This window comes from Chrysochloris asiatica, unplaced genomic scaffold, assembly GCF_000296735.1.
Source record: "Chrysochloris asiatica unplaced genomic scaffold, ChrAsi1.0 scaffold00086, whole genome shotgun sequence".
Lineage (NCBI taxonomy): Eukaryota > Metazoa > Chordata > Mammalia > Afrosoricida > Chrysochloridae > Chrysochloris > Chrysochloris asiatica.
Genome location: NW_006408604.1, coordinates 3,405,405 through 3,415,338, shown reverse-complemented (window position 1 = coordinate 3,415,338; position 9,934 = coordinate 3,405,405). Strand labels below are relative to the sequence as shown.

General features: G+C 37.6%; 1 protein-coding gene across 1 annotated transcript in view; it reads left to right on the top strand.

The window, feature by feature from the left end:
• PIK3C2G (phosphatidylinositol-4-phosphate 3-kinase, catalytic subunit type 2 gamma) overlaps positions 1-9,934 on the top strand; it is a 517,177-nt gene that overhangs the window by 200,497 nt on the left and 306,746 nt on the right. The window lies entirely within an intron of this gene.

Sequence of the window (9,934 nt, the reverse complement as noted above, 5' to 3'; positions counted from 1 at the left end):
ATGAAGCATCCACTGGAGCACCAGTGTGTCGTGGCTGTTATAAAAGGCAAACCAGCAATATTGAAGTGTTTCACTGTTTAATATTAAGTGTCCTGCACACATGCAGACTTGTACCAGAAGGGGGCAGAAGAGAGCTGCTAGAGTAGTCATTCTGGCTGGAGGCCAAACCACAGATGACAAGCCTAGAGCAATTCCAGAAGATTATTGCAATCAGAAACTAGGCAACGGATAGCAGGAGTGAAGTCAAAACTGGAGGGAGAATATGAACAGAAGCCAGGGACTAATCTGAGTCTAGAATTAGTTCCTACAGAAAAAGTGTCTGCTGGATGAGTTGAGAGAGCCACAGAGTGAATTAAACTAATGGTGTGGTATCACAGGGCTTTTCAAAGGGAATGGTGTGTTAAAGGACCATATTCTGTGAGCTTTCATATTTTACCCATAAAAGTGAGATGATGTAAAATCTGCCTATTCATTTTCTAAACAATCTACATTGAATTTCTTTTTATGTAGAATTCTGTGCAAATTCTCAAAACAGAGTATAACTTAAGCATTAATAAGATAACGTGGAAATTTTGCCAAATGTGTTTTGAAGCCATACATGTCCCTCTCCTCCTTACTTAAAACATGTGTCTCTCCTAATGAAATTGTCACTGCTTTAGGTTAAATATTGTCCCTTTCAATCAGTTCTCATCTTTTAAGAAAACTATATGTGTTTGTATTTTGTATTCAAAACATAGTGGTTTTGATGAATTAGTTTATCATGGCTCATTTATGTGACAAACACTGCGATGCTAGATAATGTGGCACTATTAAGGATAAAACAAAGAATGGTCCTTGCCTTAGAAAAACCAATGGGCTAATATATTAGTATCTAGGCAGGGGCAGAGTAAAATGAGGACACTGACAAAAAGAAGTCATAACCCTTTTACAGCTTTGCTTATAACCTGTTCCATGTACAACTACAGAGTAGATAGGCAAGACTGGACATCAAGAAAACAAAGCCTTAATGTGTGTTCCCATTCTGTCAGTTTTAAATACTGATAGAGGCATACAAATGAATACACAAAGGAAGTTAAGTGCTCACTGTCTGCTTTGATATCTGAAGTACCCCTGAAGTAAGAGTACAGATCTGTACTTGAGGGAGTTATTGTAATGTAATAGAGCAAACATGAGAGAGAATCAATAGCAGGTTTTAAAGCTTCAATTCTTCACCTTCTAGAACCATTATATTGCTACTAATTTCCTTTACAATGTAATAAATAATAAATTATTGCTTCACTTTTTGGTATGGGAAAGATATGTCTCACTATCAGTTAATATTGATCTACTAACATCATCTGTCTCCCTGCTATTCTCAGAAAAATACACATCAGACAGAATCCCTACAATAAGCAATTAGCTTAAACTAACAGATGTTCTCCATTCTAACCAACCTGAAGAAAATATGATGGATATTTGGAAGAAAGTTTCTGTTGTTGTTGGTACATAACAATCTGTAGAATTCATTAGTGCTGTTTTCTAGTTGATGCATAATATAAGGATACTTGTTTTTATCTGTTTTGTTACTAGTCTATGTGAGAGAACTTTTATGAAGTTCGTTTAATAGCTGTTGATTTTTAACCATGCAATTTTAAATGATCTAATAATATAATCTAACTCTTATTAATCCTGTTAAGTATATATGAAAATAGAATCTTCTCTGAAGTACTATCATAAATAAATGCAAAAAGCCAGAAATAGAAAATTACCTTAAATGCATCACTTGTTTAAATGATTTTCCCTTCCACCTTTTCATTAAAAAAAAAATTATAAAAAGTGCATTTTTCCATTACATTGCTGGTGGTGGTGATTATGTGCCATGGAGTCAGTTCCAACCCATGGCATCCCTGTATAGGGTTTCTGAGGAGCAGCTGGTGAGCTTGAACCACTGACCTTGCAGTTCAAATGGCTTTACAGTCTGGCGCATTAACCCACAGTGCCACACCAGGACTCCCCCTGAGCTAATATGTTCATCTACTTGTATTACTGTAACAGCTTCCTAATTGCTTTTCTTAGCTTCCATTCTTACCTACCTACACCCGTTTCAGAATAACCTTTTATATAATAAATACAGTTTGATCACTAATTCATACACTAGGTTCCTGTTCCTGGTAACCTTTAGCTTGTTAGTGTAATTCCATACTTCCTGCTCCCCTTCCTGCTGACAAGGTTGCGCATTGTTAGTTTATAAAGCAAAATTTATTATTCATTAACATGGATTTCTATGAATCTTCATTATCTTAGTTCCCTATCTTGTATGAGTTTCTACATACAAACATAGTATGTTACTATTCTCAGATTTAAAAAAGAAAAAATCAAAACAAACCCATTATTCTCACGTTAATTCCAACTCACAGTGATCCTATATGACAGAGTAGAACTGTCCCACAGTGTATTCAAGGCTGTGATCTTCAGAGTAGGTGCGTCCTGCAGACCACTAACATTAACTGCACCACTAGGACTCCTAATTCACACACAGTTAACTCAAGTTTCAGAGACCTTTGATGTCCTGTTGCCTTTGTACATGACATTCCCTCTGCTTGAACTGAATTGTCCCTTTGTCTACCCAGAATCCTATATGACTCATTTCAAAACTTCTGTCCTCTTTGAAGATGTCTTTGACCTCATCCCTTGTACACAACTCTAATGTAATTCTTAGTATATTGAATCTACTTGTTTACATAATCATTTCCTTTTTCATTAAGATACTTTGTTCTACAAATAACAGTTATACACTGGTTTAAATGATGTGAAAAATTAGTTGTGTCACAACAATGAATTTTTAATAGAATGGTTCCAGAGCTTGTTAATGAAACAGCTCACTGGTTTTTATCATAAACCCAGGTTCCTTTCATCTTTCTGCTGTATCATCATCATTGTATTACCTTGTCCATACTCTGGTTCACATCACAGTTACAAGACTACACAGTCGGCATCACATCATAACATATAACATGTAGCTAAAAAAGAGACTGGCCCTCCTATGGAAAGAAAATTTTACCTATAATCCCCACAACCAGCTTAATATCTTATATCATTTGAATTGCATCACCTTGATTTTGGAGCATGGCAGCTCTATAGCATAAGCACTGGAAAAGGCTGGCAGCTCAAGCCCACAAGTCACTCTGCAGGAAACATATGGGACTTTCTGCTTCTATAAAAGATTTAGGATACACCCTGGACTGCAAACCACAAGGTTGGTGGTGCGAGCTCACAGGGTTTATATGAGTCAGAACCTAATTGTCTAGATGACACTTACAAACAACAAAAGATCTACAGCCTTGGAAATCCTATACAGGGTCACTGTGAGTCGAAACTGACACCACAACACTTTACTATAATTTAACAACCATAATTGGCCAAAAAAAAAATACTCAGTATTTATTTTTAAACTGATACCCTTGTTTTTAAGTGCTGTCTAGTCAGTTAGACTCATAGAAATCCTGTATAGGACTTCCAAGGAGCGACTGGTGAAAATGAACCACCAACCTTGTGGTCCAGTGTGTATTCTACACTGACACATTGCTGTTGTTTGGTGCCTTTAAGTTGGTGCTAACTAATAGCAACCCTATATACAACAGAACAAAACACTTCCAGTCCTGTTTCAACTTCACAATTGATATGCTTAAGCCCCTTGTTGCTACCACTGTGGTGATCCATCTCTTAATGGGTCTTCCTCTTTTTTGCTGACCCTCCACTTTATCAAACATAATGCCCTTCTCCAGGGACTTGTCCCTCCTGATAATATGTCAGAAGTATGAGAAACAAAGTCTGCCCATCCTAGCTTCCAAGGAGCATGCTGGATGTACTTCTTTCAACACAGATTTGTTTTATGGCAAACCATACTTCAAATATTTTATACCAACACCATAACTCAAATGCATCAATTCTTCTGCAGTCTTCCTTATTCATTGTCCAACCTTCACATACATATGAAGCCATTAACAATATCATGACTTGGGTCACGGGCACCTTAGTTCTTAAACAATAGTCATTTGATTTGTTGATGGCTACTTCCAAGAGTGTTGATGGTTGATCCAGACAAAATAAGTGTTTGACAACTTCAATCTTTTCTCCATTTATCTTGATGTTATTTATTGTTCCAGTGGTGAGGATTTTTTTCCCTTTACACTGAGGCACACCCATACAGAAGGCTGTGGTCTTTGATCTTCATCAGTAAGTATTTTAAGTACTGTCCGCTTACAGCGGTCAAGTTTGTATTATCTGCATATCACAGATTGTTAATGATTCTTCCTCCAGTCCTGATGCCACATTCTTCACATAATCCAGTTTTTCAAATTATTTGCTCAGCATACAGATTGAGTAAATATGGTCAAATAAAACAATTCTGGCACACACCTTTCCTAATTTTAAACCATTCAATGTCCCCTTGTTCTGTTTGAACAACTTCTTGGTCAATGTACATGTATTTCATGAGCACAATTAAGTGTTCTGGAATTCTCATTTCCTGCAATGTTGTCCATAGCTTGTCATGATCTACACAATCAAAAGCATTTGCATAGTCAATAAAGTACAGTATTCTCTGCTTTGAGCTGAGATCCACCTGATGTCAGCAAAGATATCCCTCATTCCACATCCTCATCTGAATCCAGTTTGAACCTCTGACAGTTCCTTTTCAATGTACGGTGCAGCCATTTAAAAATTATCTTTAGCAAAACTTTACTTGCATGCAATGTTAACGATATCGTCCAATAATTTCCACATTCCATTGGGTCACCTCTCTTTGGAATAGGCAGAAATATGGATCTCTTCCAATCAATTAGTCAGGTAGCTGTCTTTCAAAATTCTCGGTGTAGATGAATGATTGCCTCCAGTGCTGCAAGTTTGTTGAAAGATTTCAATTCGTAGTTCATCAATTCCTGGGACCTGGTTCTTTGCTAATACCTTCAATGCCTCTTGAAATTCTACCTTCAGTTGATCATATGCTGCATCTTCAAATCCTTAAACATTGACCATTTCTTCTTGCTACAGTGAATTTGTGTATTCCTACCATCTTCTTTTGATAGGCATTGTACTTAAATATTTTGCCCATAAAATCCTTCATTATTGTAAGTCAAGACTGAATTTTTTTTCTTCTGTTTTCTCAAGTTGAGAAATGCTGGCCATATTCTTCCCTTTTGGTTTCCTAACATGAGGTCTTTGTGCATTCTATTATAATATTTGATTTTGTCTTCTGGAGCTGCCCTTTGAAATTTTCCATTCAGCTCTTTTACCTCATTTCTTCCATTTGCTTTAGCATCTCTATGATGGAAAGCAAATTTCAGAGTCTCTTCTGACATCCATTTTGGTCTTTTCCTTTTTTCTTGTCTGTGTGCTGTATGATATTTCGGCTATCATCCTTCATTTCTTCTGTTCCAGTCATTAGTGTCTAATGTATCAAATCTGCTCTTCAGATAATCTCTAAATTCAGGTGGGATATGTCCAAGGTCATTAATTGGCTCTCCTAGACTTATTTTGATTTTCTTCAGTTTCAGCCTGAACTTACATATGAGCAACTGAGGTTCTGTTCCACTGTCCTGGCCTTGTTTGGGCTGATGACATGGAGCTTTTCAACTGTCACTTTCCATAGATGCAGTCAATTTGATTTCTGTGTATTCCATCTGGTGTGGTCCATGTGTCATCTTTTATGTTGTTTTTAAAAAGTATTTGCAATGAAGAAGTCATTACTTTTACAAACTTCTATCATATGATATCCAGCATCGTTTCTATCACCAAAGCACTACTTTTCAAGTAGTTATTCATCCTCTTTGTTTCCAATCACCAGTAATTATCAATATATCTTGATTACATATTTGATAAATTTCAGACTGAAAAGTTGGTAAAATTATTCAGTTTCATCATCACTGGTTTTAGTGGTTGGTGCATACATTTAATAAAAGGTGTATTAATTGTTGTACTTCAAGATAGATCTTGAAATGTTCTTTTTAATAATTAATATTATGCCATTCCTCTTCAATTTGTCATTTCTGGAATAGTAAACCGTATGATTTTCTGATTCCAAATGGCTAATTCCAGTCCATTTCAGCTCACTAATGCCTAGGATATTGTTTTTATGTGTTCCATTTCATTTTTAAAAAGTTCCAATTTTGTTAGATTCATAGTTCATACATTCCATGCTCTAATTATTAATTGATGTATAGAGCTGTTTCTCTTCATTTTGAGTTGTGTCCCGTCAGCAAATGAAGGTCCTGAAAGGTTTATTCCATTCTCATCATCACAATCAACTCTACTTTGAGGATGTAGCTTTTCTCCAGTCCTATTTTGAGTGCCTCAACCTGACGAACTCATCTTCTTCCATTATATCTTACAATCTTCTGATGCTTTTCATCATGTTTCAGTGTTAAGTTTTCTGGTAGTATCTGATATTGTTCCACTACTATTCATAAAGTTTCAGTGACTAAACATTTGGATGTAGTCCATCTTTTCTTCCTATTTTTAGTCTGGAAACTCAGCTGAAACCTTTCCACCATGGGTGACTCTGCTGGTATTTAAAGTACCAGTGGCACAGCTTTCAGAATCATTGCAACACACAAGCCACCACACTACAACAAACTGACAGATGAGTGGTCGACAGTGCCACAAAATCTTTAAATGTTTGCTATCTGAATAAAATCGTATTCATTTTGTAAGCGTAGAGAGAAGAACGTATTTAGTTTCTATAAAGACATCCTGCAAAAATGAAGCACTAATCATTCCTCCTTCAACCCTTGCTATTCCACTGGTCTCAGTAATTCATTGCAATGGTTACACAGAATTCAAAGACAATACTCACAGCTATAGAGATTCTTAGGGAATTTAACAGTTTACAATTTGATGTCAGAAATGCTTAGTGTACAGTTGTTACAATCAATTACTGATAAATGCCCACAGGAAACACCACTCCACCATAAGTCTCAGCCTGAAGACACTCAGTTGTAGGTCCATGGGTCAGCAAACCTAGCTCCCCCACTTAAGTGCTTAGAGACACCCCACTCTACAAGCAAGCTTCCTGCCTAAAGTCATTCAGCTTTACTTGCTCCGTGAGAAGTCTACTGCACTGTCTTATGCTCAGGTTCTTGGTTATGTTGCTGCTCCTCTGTTGCACTCTGGTGTCACAGTTTTCTGTCCCTGGGTCAAGGAGGATCAATGCACAGGGATATCTGGGTCCAAAAGGTGTGCTCTGCTTCTGTCTCTTCTTTTTGATGGCAGTGATGCTTCTGGGATGGTTCATTTTATACCCATACTAGTTGTTGTTCTTGTTAAGTGTTATCGATTCTGTTTTGACTGATTGTGATCCTGTATTGGATTCCAAGGAGTAGTTGATGGGTTTGAACCACCAACCTTATGGCTAGGAATCCAGTGTTTATCCTATTGTGCCACACCAAGAGGTTCAAGTGTTTACAACTACAATTAACTCTGCTAACATCCACAGCTGAATCATTTCATCCTATCAGCATCTTCTCCTGCTTTCTATTACCTAGACCCAACAGGGAAGAAGCATTGGTTGGTCCGAGTTGCTGACTATGACTAAAGAGACGTTAGTTAATTCACTACACCACAGGATACCCTTGGTTCTTCTAGCCATTGTCCCTTTCATACATGATGGATTAACTTTTCCTATAACAATTATCTTAACTGAGCACCATTAAATCTTATAAGCCAGTCACTTCATGCCTTTATTGTCTCCCATTTTTGACAGTCAATTTCTAAATTTTCCATCTCTATCAACCCAGTTCTCTGAGGAGACACACCTGTTCCTTGATGTAAAGAATCTTGTGTTCTTGTTGGAACTTTAGACATTTGCTTTCACATAAGTCCAGTCCACAGCAAGCCATCAAAGCTGCTGCAATTTACACTAGCTCACACATCTCTTTCTTCATTTGATTTGGTTTTGGTCAATTCAGCCCTAGTGACCATGAGTTAGACCAATGTCCATAGGCTCAGTAGTCCACACAGCTCCCCAAACTTCATACCAACCAGCCCTTCCTCTTCTATCAACTCATTTCTTCATTGCTGCATTCTCCACAGCTTCCACTCATCAGATAGATAGACCGAGGTAGTTACCAGACAATACCATAGTGTCTGCTTGCCAGATCCCTTTAATTTTAAGTCGTAGAATGAAGTATTCTCTGATAAGCACAGATGTCTCTGACCTCAATGCATCTAATAGCAAACTACTTGTTTAAAATTCAAAATTCCAGTCCTTTTTTCTTTCTGCAGGTCTTAAAACATAAATCTCCTGTTCTCTCAGCAGTTGTGGGTGGGGCTCAGGTTTTCATCTAAGCCCCTTGCTCTCTACACAGGTTGCTAGCTTAAAATAAAGCCTATTCTTTTGGGGCAAGTTCTAACCCTCTTTTAGCATATTCAATCAATTATAAGGTAAAGGCGGTTTTATAAGCTCTCTGAAATCATGACACCCAAGTGACTTTTATTCCAGATGAATCTGGTAGCCTGTTTTCTCCCTCATTTGCAGCATGACATCTCTTATAATTCTTTATGTCATTACAGGTAACAATTAGCAAAGTAACAATTTACGAAACAAAAAATTCACATCCCATGCCCCTTAATTCTTTCTCTTATAAAATCCCATACTTTCCCAAATCTGGAGCTATTGCAACAAACCCCGCTTCTAATACCAACTGTAATAAATGAAGCACTAACCATTTCTTCCACAACCCTCTCTACTCCACTGAGTTCAGTAATACAATGCACGGGCTACACGGAACTCAAAGACAATAGTCACAGTTATGGGATTTATTAGGAAAGTGAATAACAGATTACAGTTTGGGATCAGAAATGCTCAGTGTACAGTTTTTATTGTCAGCTGCTGATAAATGCCCATTGGAAACACCACTCCACCATAAACCTCAGTTCTAGCTCCATGGGTCAGCATATTCCCCCACTTAAATGCAACTCTACAAGCAAGCTTCCTTCCCAAATTCACTCAGCTTTATTTGTTTCACAGTCTGGGAAGTTTAATGCTCTACCTCATGCTCTCATTCTTGGTTCTGCTGCTGATGATCCTCTGCCACTCCTCAGGTGTCACAGTTTCCAGTCCCTGGGTCACAGAGGCTAAATGTGCAGAGATACCAAGGTCCAAAGGATGTGCTTCATTCCTAGCTTTTCTCCTTTGATGGGATTGAAATCTCCCTCTTACTTCTGAAATGGTTCATTTTATACTCATACTAGAGATTCAAGTGTTCACAGCTATAATGAACTCTGGTAACATTCACAGCTGAATCATGTCATTCTATCAGTATCTTCTCCCACCTTCAGTTAGCCAAACCTAGCAAGACAGAAACATTGTTTGGTGGGAGTAAGAGGCTATGGCTAGAAGAGACATTAGTTAATTCACTACACCACATATCCTTAACAGAATACTTTACACAGTACAAATAATAAATTAAAACCAAATCTACTGTCATTAAGTAGTGATTCCATCTGACAGAGTACATTTCTTCCATAGCATTTCCAAGGCTGTAAATCTTGTACAGGAGAAGACTGCCTCACCTGTGTACCACAGAGTGAGTGGTGGGTTTGAAATGCTGAACTTTGGGTTAGAAGCCCAATGTTTAACCCATTGCACCACCAGGATCCATTGTATAAATGATAGGTGCTTAATAAATGCCTGTTGAAAGAATAAAAAAAGTAATCACACCACACACTTGTATTGCATACAGGGTAACTTATCTTGACTATTGTGCTAAAATCAGCAAATGGTCAGAATAAGTCATATTATACTAGATGAATAGTGTATCTATTTGTTGTTGTTAGGTGCCAAGTCGGTGCCGACTCATAGTGATCCTATGCACAACAGAACGAAACACTGCCTGGTCCCGGGCCAACCTCACAATTGTTGCCATACTTGAGCCCATTGATGTTGCCACTTGGCCAA